This window comes from Petaurus breviceps, unplaced genomic scaffold (assembly GCF_028583685.1).
Source record: "Petaurus breviceps papuanus isolate PSGF00001 unplaced genomic scaffold, PetGlider_PUasm1.0 90491, whole genome shotgun sequence".
Taxonomy (NCBI): domain Eukaryota; kingdom Metazoa; phylum Chordata; class Mammalia; order Diprotodontia; family Petauridae; genus Petaurus; species Petaurus breviceps.
Window position 1 is genome coordinate 4,383,960 of NW_027187263.1, and position 13,944 is coordinate 4,397,903.

Here is a 13,944-nt window from a genome sequence, read left to right on the forward strand (position 1 = left end):
CTGCATGGTTTTGCTTTATTGAGAATTCTTTCTTATTCTCTATGCCTGTTCTTTTTTTCCTCTAGGAAGGACTATGGATTCAGTCTAAGAGACAACAGAAACATTTCATCGCTCTGTCTCCCCTTAGAAACACTCATTAATTATATTCCCTTCTAGTGTAGAAGGATGGACATGATTTCTTGAGCTGTATTTGGGTATATTCTATCCCCTACTATACAGTGTTGGTTGTCATGCTCCATCATTCTCTTCTTAATATATAGCCATTTTGATTTTGATTACAATTATATGACCTGTACTGCCAGTCATTTTATTTGTGATTTTGAAATCATAATGGTATCTATAAAACCAAGGACTCTACTTTATTGGAAATTACATCTAGGTTCTGTATCAGCTTATTGATTCTAGAACTATGGACAGGTCATATAACCATTCTTAATTATAATTTCCTACATTCAATAAGAAAGATAAGAAAACACATCTTGAAAAATTTGACATAGTGACTTGAAACTTTTGGGAAAATAAATAAATTCTTTCATTTGATCTTCACAAAAGCCCTAGGAGGTAAGTACTATGGACCGTATTTTATAGATGAGGAAACTAAGGCAGTCAGAGGTTAAGTGACTTGCTCAGGATCACATAGCTCTACGTTTCTGAAGCTACATCTGATTCCAGAGCCAGCACTCTTTCTGCTACGCCATGTAGCTACCTTTTGTATATGATAACACACCCTAAGTTCTCTAAGGCTTAAATAACCCTTTCATAATTTTTATCCTTATTATATGAGCACTTCCTCCTTCTTCCACTTCTAACAAAATGTGCTAGTATAGTATTTCCTTTGAAACAGCAATCTCAAAATAACTCAGTCTCACATATGCCATTCTGGTCTTTTGTTTTTTATTTTTGTGATTTTTGGCTACTGTTCTACTTATCTGTGCCTTGTCTTAGAAGGTACAGAAGATGGCAGAGTAGAAACAAAGATGGCAGAGTAGAAACAGCACCTCTGTGTGGCTCCAGCTTCCAATTCATGTAAAGGGGACTCTAAACAAACTTTGGAGCTACAGAACCCAGAAAATGACACAGAGAAGCAACCTCCTGCTGAGGACAACCCCGCAGGCTGGCAGGAATCGGCCAGAGCAGTGCTTCGGGAGCCAACACCAGACTCGCAGGAGCCAGAGGTTTTAGCCCGAGGGTGGGCTTGACCAGCCACCTGCTGGAGGGACTCCAGATCACCAGAAGCTGTGGTGATCCAGAATTATCAACACATAGATGCTAAGAAGAAAGTGATAGGTCAGTGCATTGTGGATTTTGGGGCCCAGTATTTTGGAGTACATTGACTTTTGCCCCCAGGGCAAGAAGCCCCTGAGGGCTGCAGCACAGCCACCATCCCCCTGTGGCAGCTTCAGCTCCTGGCCTGCAGACTGTAGGGAGACCAAGTGACCAGTCTGAGGGATAATCACTCTTGCTTTAACCTGCTTGGATCTGGATTGCAATCTAGGGTGGAGGTCCTGGGGTGTGTAACCAGCTTTCCAGAGTGTGTGGAGGCTTCAGAGAGGGCACCCAACTAATACTTCAGGCAGCTGATAAAACTCCAGCGTTTGGGATGGAAGCTCCCCTGTCTGGTGGCAGAGCTCCATTGTGGCAAAAAGCCCAAAAGTCAAGTAATTCAGTGGCAACAGGCAAAGGAAGCAAAGCAAATGGAAGGATCCACCATTAGATTCCTATTTTGGGGACAAAAAGGATCAAAGCATGGAACAGGAGGAAGACAGTGAAGTCTGAACTCCTGTACCAAAAGCTTCAAAGGAAAATACGAGCTGGTTACAGGCCATAGAGGACCTTAAGAAGAAGATAAGAGAAGCAGAGGAAAAATTGGGAAGAGAAATGAGAATGATGCAAAAAAAATTACAAAATGAGAGTCAAGAGCCTAAATGAGGAAAATTGCACCTTAAAAAAAAAGACTGACTCAAATGTCAAAAAAGACTCAAAAAGGCAATGAGGAGAAGAATGCCTAAAAAACCGAATTTGCCAGATGGAAAACGAATCTCAAAATCTCACTGAGGAGAATCATTCCTTCAGAATTAGATTGGAGCAAATGGAAGCTAATGACTTTATGAGAAAGCAAGATGCTGTTAAACAGATCCAAACAAATGAAAGAATAGAAGGCGACGTGAAATATCTCATTGGAAAAACCACTGACCTGGAAAATAGATCTAGGAGAGATAATATAAAAATTATTGAGCTACTTGAAAGCCATGATCAAAGAAAGAATGTAGAAATCATCTTCCAATAAATTCTCAAGGAAAACTTCCCTGATGTTTTAGAACCAGAGGGCAAAATAGAGGTTGAAAGAATCCACCCATGACTTCCTGAAAAAGATCCCAAAAAGAAAACTCCTAGGAACATTATAGTCAGGTTCAGAAATTCTCAGATCAAGGAGAAAATATTACAAGCAGCCAGGAAGAAGCAATTTGAATATTTTGGAAACACAATCAGGATAACTCAGGATCTGGCAGCTTCTACACTGAGGGATTGAAGGGCTTGGAATATAATATTCCAGAGGGCAAAGGAGCTCAGATTAAAACCAAAAATCACCTACCCAGCAAAACTGAGTATCATGTTTCACGGGAAAATATGGTTATTCAGTGGAATAGAGGACTTTTAAGTATTTTTTTTATCAGAAAACAGACTTTATTTAGCCTAACCAATGAAGGAAAAAAAAAAACAACACGAAAGACTCATGTCCAAGTTCATGAAGTCAAGACAAATCTCCTTCCTTTTTTTGGGGGGGGTGTGTGAGGAGTGTGGTTTTTCTCCCACCTGATAGCACAAGGAAGGTGAGGTAGGAAGGATGGTACATGATATTTCTCCTTCTGAAAGTTCATTTTATGAGGGTCTGTCAGGACAGCAGCCTCAAGGAAGGATGGAAGAGCCATTTTAAATTCTTGGGAGTGGGCAGGAGTTCTGGTCTCGCAATTGGAGAGGTCACCAGCAGCAGGCCACATTCCCCAGCAGAGCCTTGGTCTTCACAGTAGCTGAAAAATTCCTCCTTATCTTCCTATTCATGGGGGTGGGGAGTGGTGGGGAGGAGGTCAGACATCAGGATAGAGGCCTAAGTCCTCTAGCACAGAATTCTCAGAAGGGTAATTAATAATAAATGGTCTCCAGAGCTGATTCATTAAATGAAATTTTGAGCTGTTTACAATGTCTCTCAGGGGACCTCTTGGCCATGCAGCTTTGGCTGAGATGGATGTAGCCCCCAAGCACCAGTATCTCTTCAGCAGTGGGGTACTGCTTCTTTCTAAGGTCAGGGATCTGGGGTGTAGGTGGGGCAGAGGCTGCTTGGGGCCTAGACTTTCTGGAGTGTCTGCTGTGGCATGGGACTCCTACCCTAGACCTAGATTTTATCCCATGGAACAGGAGACATGACAGCCCTGAGGGTTGAGAAGTTGGTAGAGCAGGGGGTAGGGGAGATACTGAGGGTGGTAAGAGGTGCTGAGGCCCTGGGTTTCTGCTTACAACTTCCTTAGGTGGGGGAACTTGGTTGAAGAGCTCACCATCTTGCCTTTATTCCCAGCTTCCTCTTCAGGAACCTCTATCCTCCCTTTTCCAGCCTCTACCTCAGGCACCTCCATCTTCTTATCTCTAGAACCTGAACTCACTGGTTTCTGTTCTTGAGCCTCTGATCTCCCAAGGCTCTGTTCTAGAGCATTCCCAGAATTCATTCTCCATTTCTGTCCTTCCATTTGTCTATAACTCTTCTCTCCATCCTCTCCTACGTTCTTTCTCATTTCTGGTGCCTCCATTACTTCTGAGCTTGGTTCTTGAAACTCCGTAGGATTTAGCTGACATTTCTGGGTCTCCAAAAGTCCTGAACTCTCCCTGCATTTCCTCCGTATTAGTCGCTGTTCTGTCTTGGATTCCCCTGAATGCCTTTTGCTTTCTTCTCCTGGGCCTAGTCTCCATTCTCCCATTTCACATCCCCCAGAAGTCTGTTCTTCAGGTTCTACTGGTTTCCCATTTTGTTCTTGAGCTTTTCCCAGAGCTTTTCTCCCACTGCCGTGCCTCTATTAGTTCTGGACTCCTTTCTTCCATCTCGTTTGGGCTTAGTAACCATTCAAAAGCCTCTGAAGGCCCAAGGCTTTGTTCTCCAACTTTTGCTCCCTCCCAACCTTTCTCCAGCCTTCCCCAGGCTCAGCTTTGGTTCTCTTGACTCTCTTCTCACCAGATTCTGTTCCTGGGTTCTGCTGGGCTGGGTCTCTGCTCTTGGGCTTCCTCTTCCCCTGAAATATGTCCTTAACCCTCAGGTGGCCTCCTATCAGTCAGCTGCTTTTCTAAAGCCGCAGCCGCTGCTTGCTGCTTCTTCCACACTTGGCAATTGAAGGGATCCTGGTGGACAGGTCTGATGGCCTCCAGAATGACAACAGGCTTATCAGGTTCAGGAGGTGTGTCACCTATAGGCTTATTCCCAAGACCTGGTTCTGCCACTGGCACCCCTGGCTTGACATGAAGTCTCTCCAATAATCCTTGTTTCTGGGCTGGCTTTTGGGCCAAGTTGGTGCCTCTCACCCTGCTCTCATCCTTGAACAGCAGTCTTCTCTTGTCTTCTCCTGACTGGTAGTTGCAGTTTCCAATCTGGTAGAGTAGCCATGGTCCCAATGGGGCAAGAGAACTTTTCAATGAACTGTAGCTTCCCTAAGGACCTATGCAGTTCTCCAGATGTCTAATGCTGTCTTCAGGCTGAGTTCTTTCTTCCTCATAAAAGGAAAAAAATTAGGATTGGAGAGTCCAGGAGCCCTCTCTAATGGTAGCTCCTATCCATCCTTCCTTTGGGACTACACAGTCCTTATAACTCACAGTACCAGTCAGTTGGATGATCAGCTCTGCTTCTCACTTGACTCACAAGCTCCTCAACTGATCCCTAGTTTAGGAACTTCTCCACCAGAGCTTGGTTCTCTGGAGCTGAGCATGACTTTAAAGCATTCTTGATGAAAAAGAGTTGAATAAAAATTTTGACATTCAGATACAAGAAGCAAGAGAAGCATGAGAAGGTAAACAGGGAAAAGAAATCATAAGGAACTTATCAAAATTAAACTATTAACATTCCTAAATGGAAAAATAATAATTGTAACTGATGAAACTTTTCTCAGTATGAAAATAGTTTAAAGGAATATATATATATATATATATATATATAGGGATAGATAGATAGATATAAATATGTCTATATAAGAGGTTATATTGGTGAATGAAAACATGTGAATGTGTGTATATATGTTTACAGATAGATAGATAGATAGATAGATAGATAGATAGATAGATAGATTGATAGAAGGCACAGGACAAATTTAATAGGAAGGGATAATACTTGAAATGTGAAATTAAGAGGTGAGAGAGGAATATAATGAGAGGAGATGGGGAGAGACAGAATGGGGTAGACTATCTCATATAGAAGAGGCAAGGGAAAATGGTTACAATGGAGGGGAAGAATAGGAAGGCAAAAGGGAATGGGTCAACCTTATTCTCATTGAATTTGGCTTGGGAAGGGAATTAAATACATACTAAATAGGGTATCTCAAACTACAGGAGAGTAGGGGGGAAGGGGATGAGAAGGGGAATGATGGAAGGGAGGGCAGGTTGGGGGGGTAGGGAAGTTGGAAGCACTCACTTTTGAAAAGGAACAGGATCTAAGTAGAGAATAGAACAAGTGGGAGGTGGGATAGGAGGGAGGGAAATATAGTCAGTCTTTTACAATATATCTCCTATAGTAGTGTTTTGCATTAGCTACACATGTACAACCTATACCGAACTGCTTATCTTCCCAGTAAGGGTATTTTACATGTAATTGGGAAATAAGATATACAGGCACTGGGGCATAGAGACCCACCATGGTCTGCTGGAAAAGTTGAAGGGGATATGGGAGAAGATATGGGAGAGGGCAGATTGGAGGAGGGGATATGCTGTGGGACTGCTATTTTGGAGTGGTGGGTAGGGGAAAAATGGGCAGAAAATTTGTAACTTAAAATCTGACAGAAATGAATGATGTAAATTAGAAGTTAATAAAGCATTTTTAAAAGAAGGCGCAAAGAGTGAGGAGAGGTAAACAAAACTACAATCTCTAAAATGTTACTACATATTCAGAATTCTGTGGAAAGCTTTGGTGGGGAGAAGAATTCAATTGGTGGTTCAAATTTGATTGGGGGTTATCCCTGCTTTATGCATCTTACCTCTCTCATTACTATAGGGGGCAAAATTAGAGGCAGATTATCTGGCCTGATGATAATCTAAATAGTTCCCTAGGCCTTGTTGCTACAAAACATTCATAGAAACACTCTTGGTGAGTATGTAGGCTATAGTGTTTACTTTCTAGTATAAATTCCTCCTTTTCACTAATGAGGAAGCCGTAGTCAATACAGATGAAATGTACTGACTAAGTTCACATGCTGGCAATTGAGTTATGTTTATGTAACATTAACTCTTCGATGTCCTTCCTATATTTAAAAGATAACCTCATGATTTCCTATGATACATCTATCACTCTAACATCCCCGATGAATTGAATAGTTCTTTTAAAAATGTATCACTCTTCAAATATTTGTGTTTTCTCATGTTTTTAGTTTTACTCTTAGCAGTCATGAAACAGTTATATGCAAATGAACTGAGGTGCCATAATCCTTTGAAGTTCTAAAGTTTTCAAGAAAGTGCAACTTCTTCTCTAGTATCACCCAAACTATGCTGCCATAAACATTTTTTATTAGGTTTCAACGAATGAAATTTTTTATGTTTTTTAAACACCACCCTAATTGAAAATGTCAGACATTTGACATCAAACTCAAATTATCAAGTTTTTACATTTTTACAAATTCATTTTCTGCATCTATTTGCTTGAAATCACATCTGAAATTTGTTTCTTCATATATGTCTTTAAAAAATTCTTGGTCCATCAGCCATCAAAATGTTCATCTATTACAATAACATATTATCTTTTACTCATGAATATAAATCTTTTCTTCTTCACAAAATAATTTTAATGAAATTTTCATCTTTAAATATCTTCACATGAAAACAGTCAGGACAGTGTACCTTACAGTTAGAACCCAGATCATCTGAGCCATTCCAATATATTGCCATTTAAAATGACCCCATTTGGGGGTGGCTAGGTGTTTCAGTGACCAGTCCTGGAGTCAGAAGGACCTGAGTTCAAATCCGGCCTCAGACACTTAAAACTTCCTAGCCATGTGACCTTGGGCAAGTCACTTAACCCCCAATTGTCCCCCCCCCCCCCCGAATAAAAGAAAGGAAAAAAATTATCCCATTTCATTTCAGCTGCTTTCTTTTCCTACCCAATGATAAGGAGTTTTTTTGTTGTTGTTGTTGAGGAGACTCCTATAACTAGACACTATCTAGGGGAAACATAAATATAGATGCTATAAGACAACTATTTGGTAAACTTTAATTTTAGCTGGCCAAATAGACAGGTATAAGTAGAAAGTCCACAACTACTAAATAATACAGTAATACAAATGTGTAAAAAAAAAGAAACACCAAGTATAAAGAGAGGTTTTATAGATAAGCTTAACAAAACAGGTAATGAGTTATAATTTCCAAATTCTCTACACCCAATCATGAAAGAATGATTTTTTTTTCAGGTAAAAGTAAAATTTTCACTTTTCAAAGTCTTTGTACTCAAGTGCTTTTACTATTATGAGGAAAATAATGTCTGCCTTGGTTACATGTATGTATTTATACAGACATATAAACACCTATGTTCATATATGTATATGAACATGTATAAATACATATATGTATATTTTAGTTAAAGTTTTCAAAGCAATTTAAATAGATCATTTGAACCTCATGACAACCTTGAGAAAAAAGTATTATACATATTATTATCCCTATTTTACAGATGAGAAAAATGAGGGTAAATGATCTGTGAAGTTATAGAACTAATAAATGTTGGACTTCTTTCCTGGTTTTACTAATTCCAGTTCCAATACCTTGTCTACTATAGTTTCAGATTAAGTGATTCATTACTAATGAGTTATCAAGAAGTCAGCATGATGTATATGTGAGGCATCAGTATCCATTTAGTGGGTGCTAAATATAGGCAGAATATTCTACAGGTCATTAATGCTCAAAATGAGCAAGAATGCCATGTGTAACTACTTTTAAAAATTTGAGATATGATGGCTTTTGGTTGAAATATCTCCTTGAAAAGAAGCAGAAAGTAAATACTAATTGATGGCTTAAAAATGAAGCTGTTATACTTAACTCTAAGTGAGAAGTTGAATCTGAAACAAGTTTAAGTTTATAATCTGGGAGTCTGCAAATGGACTAAGTATTCAATGACATTGACTGTTTGTCTAATGATGGGGAAAGAGGAGCCAGACCAGTTAAGAAACAACATACTGGATCCAAATCAGGAGGAAAAGTCAACTTGGGTCTTTGCAAGAGTGCCAAGTAATCATCCAGTGGTACTAAAGCAAAATGTATATTTGAACTAGAGGCTCATTATGCAAGCTCACTGCATGAATGTGGACAAGATTGTAGAAATTGTATCTGTTCCTGGCAGACCTTGAAGTATGAAAGGAAATGGGATGCTTGTCAGTGACACATACAATAAAAGTGAAGGATTTTGCCACAAGCAGTGGTGCCCAAAGACAGCTGAACTCTCTTGCAGGTTATGTCTGTTTGGTGCCCAAACAGCTGGTGAATAAAAAAAAATGATCTGACTAGTTTCTGAGTATCATGAAATCCAAACAATTAAGTTGCTGGTTGGCTGAATATTTTGTTCTAGTTTACTACAGTTACAGAGATCCAACCTGAGATAAGAATAAATTAAAGATACATATCTTTGCTGAAAGAAGAAAAGTAAAGTAAAGTTAGCTTCAAATCAACAAACATATGATATAAAGTGCTTAGGAGAGAAAAATGAATCAGTGCTTTCAAGGTGTTTTCAATTTAATGAGGGCAAAGGGAGAATATTAGACATTCATACCATTATCAGAATAGAAGACAGAACATAAGATGTCCAAAGGGCCAAATAGGGGCAGAGGAATAGGTTAGGGAGGAGATTAGCAAAAGTTTCCTATAAGGAGGATGGCATGAGTTAGATCTTGAAGGAAAGCAGAGGTTTCATTAGTCAGATAAAAAACAAAGGGTGGAGTATTGATAAAACTTTCTAGGCATATATGATGTTGTTAGCAAAGGCATTTCATTTTTCTTGAGTTTTGTTTTTTTTGTCTATTATTTCTTTGACAACAAAACTAACATGGAAATATGTTTTGCATGACTACACATGTATAACCCATATCAAATTTCTTGTCTTCTCAGTACAGGGAGTGGACAGAGAGGAAGGGAGAGAATTTGGAGCTCAAAATTTTAAAAATTAATATTATGATATGTGAAAATATATCTTATACTAATGCATATGTCTTACCTGTAATTTGAGAAGATAAAATATGAAACAAAGTTTTTAATTAAAAAGGCTCACGGAAGAAAATAATTGCTTAAAATTAGAGTTTGACAACTTGAACATAATAACTTCATGAGACATCAAGAAACAATAAAACTAAGTAAAAATGGGAAAATGTAAAATATCCTGAGGAATTAAATTGGGAAAATAAAATGAGAAAACAATTGACTTAGAAAAAGTATTGGGGAGAGATAATTTCAGAATTATTGAATTACCTGAAAGCCATGATCAATGAAAGAGCTTAGATATAACATTTCAAGTCAAAGGATTCACTGTTCACAACCTTGAAAGAGATCCCAAGATGAAGACCCCCAGAAATATTATAACTAAATTCCAGAGCTCCCAGATCAAAGCGGTAATACTTGAGGCTTCAAGAAACAAAGCATTTAAATATTGGGTAGCAACAATCAGGATTTAGCTATCTTTAGCAGCTACCATATTAAAGGAAGATCTTCCAGAATAGAGAGATCAGGTATTGCAACCAAAATGGATAATTAATAAAATGAAGGACTTTCAAGCTTTTCTGATGAAAAGAGCACAGCTGAAAAGAAAATTTGACTTCCAAATGCAACACTCAAATGAAAGATACAAAGGTAAATATGAAAGAGAAATCAAAAGGTATTCAATTTACTATTGAATATATGTGAAGATGATACATGAGTCTTCTAATAACTTTATCATTATTAGGGCAGTTAGAAGAATGCTACATAGAAAGAGGGTGAGAGAATGAATTTCTTATGTTGGAATGAGGTAGAAATAGTGAAAAGCAAGAAAGAACAATGCCCTGGAGGAAGTGGGAGAATAAGAAAAATGAGAGCACATGAAGAGGCATGCAAGGACAAGTTTTATGCAAAGTGCAGGGGGAAATGGTGGTAGGAAGGGTGTGAAATAATTGAACCTCACTTATATCTAAATTCATTCAAAAAAGGGAAATTATTTCTACAAACCCAATTGGTAATATAAATCTATCTTACCAAGCAGGCTAGTTCAAGGAGCAGAGGATTAGAGAAAAGAGAGTGGGGTTATAAAAGGAAAAACAGATAGAAGAAGACAGTAGTCAGAATAAAAACATACTGTAGAGGAGGGACAAGATAAAAAAAGAGAGAGAAAAGAATAACAGAAGAAAAAAGGATGGAGTGAAATGCACAGTTAGTAATTTAAATTTTAAATGTAAATGGGATGAACTCACCCATACAACAGAAATAAATAGCAGAGTGGGTTAGAAACCAGAATCCAATAATATGTTGTTTACAAGAAATATATATTAAAGAGACAGACAAACACAAAGCAAAAGATCCTGGAACAGAATGTACTATGTTTCAGGTGAAATAAAAATGTCAGCACTAGCAATCATGATCTGAAATAAAACAAAAGTAGACCTAATTAAAAGAGATATCAGGGAATCTGTCATGCTAAAAGGAACAATAAATAAAGAAGTAATGTCAATACTAAATATATATACAACAAATGTCATGTATCCAAAATCTTAAAGAAAAATGTTAAATGAATTACAAGAGGAAATAAACAGTAAAAATATACTAGTGGGGGACTTCTGTCAAGTTCAGAAATAGATAAATCCAACCATAAAATAAATAAGAAAGAAGTCAAGGTGATGAATAGAATCTTAGAAAAAGTAAGTTATGATAGAACTCTGGAGAAAACTGAATTGGAATAGACAGGTGTATACCTTTTTCTCAATTTTCATGCCACCTTCACAAAAACTGACCATTTATTAAGGCATAAAAACCTTACAACCAAATGCAGAAAAGAAGAAATATCAAATGCACCCTTAGACCATAACATCATAAAATTGCACTTAATAAAGGGTTATTGAGGCATACATTAAAAACAAATGAGAAACTAAATAACCTGATCCTAAAGATGAGTGGGTGAAAGAATAAATCACAGAAACAATTAATAATTTCATTAAAGGGAATGACAGGTAGCCAAAGCAGTACATAAGGGAAAAATTATGTCTCTAAATGTGTATATCAATAAAAGATAAGATAAATGAATTGGGTATTCAACAATAAAAGCAAAATATGAGAAAAAGAACAAATTAAATCATTCCTATTAAACACCAAAATGAAAATCCTGAAAATCAAAGGAGGGATAATAAAATTGAAAGAAAAAAGAAAATGAAATAGTAAATAAATCTAGGAACTGGTTTTATGAAACAAAATTAACAAAATAGACAAAACATTGATAATTTGATTAATAAAAGATACAAGAAAATCAAATTACTAACATCAGAAATAAAAATGAATGTATCACTAATGAATATGAGTTTAGAGCAATTATTAAAAGTTATTTTGCCTAATTATATGCTAATAAATGTGACAATCTAAGTGAAATGGATGAATATTTGCAAAAAAATATAGACAAACTGGCTAGACTAACAAAAAAAGAAAAAAAAAGCCTTATCTTAGAAAAATTAATTGATCAAGCCATTAAGGATCTCCCTAAGAAAATATTCCCAGAACTAGATGGAATCCCAAGTGGATTCTACCACACATTTAAGGAACTATTAATACCAATACTATTTAAACTGTTTGAAAAAAAATAGGTAAAATGTTCCTACTGAATTTATGACACTAGTATGGTTTTGATACCTAAACCAGGGAGAGCAAAAACCAAGAAAGAAAACTATAGACAAATTTATTTAATAAATATCATTACAAAATTTGAAATACAATACCAGCAAGGAGCATACTTCCATATATCACAAAAATCACTCATTATACCAGGTGAGATTTATACCAGGAATGCAGGACTGGTTCTATTACCATAATTGACCATATCAATAACAATAAGAAAAATTTTATTGTGTCATTAGATGGAGAAAATACTTTAACAAAATACAAAATCAATTTCTATTAAAAATACTAGAGAGCATAGGAATAAATGCAATCTTTCTTAAAATGATAAGTAGTATCTATCTAAAACCAAGAGCAACCATTATCTGCAGTGTGGGATAAATTTGCAGTCTCCCAATAAAATCAAGAGTGAAGATACATATCAATTATTGTCATTATTATTCAATTTTTACTAGAAATGCTAGCTATTACAAAAAGCAATGAAAATGAAATTGAAGGAACAAAAATAAGTTATGAGGAAACAAAACCATCACTCCTTGCAGATTGTGTGATGGTATACATAGACAACCCCCAAGAATAAACTAAAAAACTAGTTGAAATAATCAACAACTGTAGCAAAGTTACATGATATAAAATAAACCCATATAAATGATCAACATTTCTATATACTACCCTCAAAACCTTGCAATAAGAGAGAATGAAATATCACTTAAGGGGGTGGAGCCAAGATGATGGAGTAGAAACACAAACTTTGCATGGGCTCCCACTCCAATCACTTCCAATACATTTAATAAATGACTCTAAACAAACTTTAGAGCTAAGTGTCACAAAGTGACAGAGAGAAACAAATCTTCCCTAAAGGAAGCCTGGCAGGCCAACAGGAAAGATCTATTGCATCAAGCTGGGAGCCGAGTGCTGTCCAGTGTGAGCCACAATTCCAGCCCAGGCTGGCCCTGACCAGCAGCTGCAAGAGCAGTCTTTAGCAGAGTGAATCATGAGCACCTTTGCTGGTTTTCACAATTCTCAACCCATAAACTCCAAAGACAAAGTAAAAGGTCAGTTCAGAACTCTGTTGGAATGGGGAAATGGGGAGGGAGGAGACTGAAGAATGAGGTCTGGCCCCTGCTTCTGGGGGTGAGAAACAGTCGGAGGCATGGCGGCTGTGAAGCTGTCACCATGTGGCTGCTTCCAGAGCTCCTGGCCTGCAGATTGTAGGGGGACCAAGCAAACATTCATAGGGGAATCACTCTTGTTTTAACCTGCTTGGATCTGGATCACGGTCTTGGGTGGTGGTCCTGGGGTATATGACCAGTTAACCAGAGCTTGTGGGGGCTGTAGAGCGGTTGCCTTCCTAATAGTTCCAGCAGCTGTGAAAACCCCAATGATTTGAGACATAATTCTCTCCATTCTGGAAGCTGAGTTCTACATTGGCAAAGAGTTCAAAAGTCAAGTAGCTATTATGTACCAGTTATGTTATATATAGCTGTTATTCTATCAGAAATGACAAGCAAGACAGCTTCAGAAAAACTTGGGAATACATACGTGAACTTATACAAACTCAAGTGAGCAGAACCAAGAAAATATTGTAGACAGTAACAGCAAAACTGTAAAGATGATCAATTGTGAAAGAGTTACATACTCTGGTTAAGACAATGTTCCAAGACCATTCCAAAGATACATGTGGGAATATGCTATCCACATCCAGAGAGAGAATTGATGACTTCTGAATAAGGATTGAAGCTTCCTTCCTTCTTTTATTTTATTTTGTTTCCATTTTCTTTTTTATCATGGCTTATATGTGTGTATCTATCACCCAGAAATTTATATTTTTCTGTTTAATCAAATATTGACCTACTGATTACATTTGCTTGCTTC

At 37.3% G+C, this 13,944-nt stretch overlaps 1 pseudogene; it reads right to left on the minus strand.

Annotated features, from left to right (window-relative positions):
- Positions 1-3,086: 3,086 nt before the first annotated feature.
- LOC138141792 (phostensin-like) lies at positions 3,087-13,476 on the minus strand (annotated as a pseudogene).
- Positions 13,477-13,944: the final 468 nt, after the last annotated feature.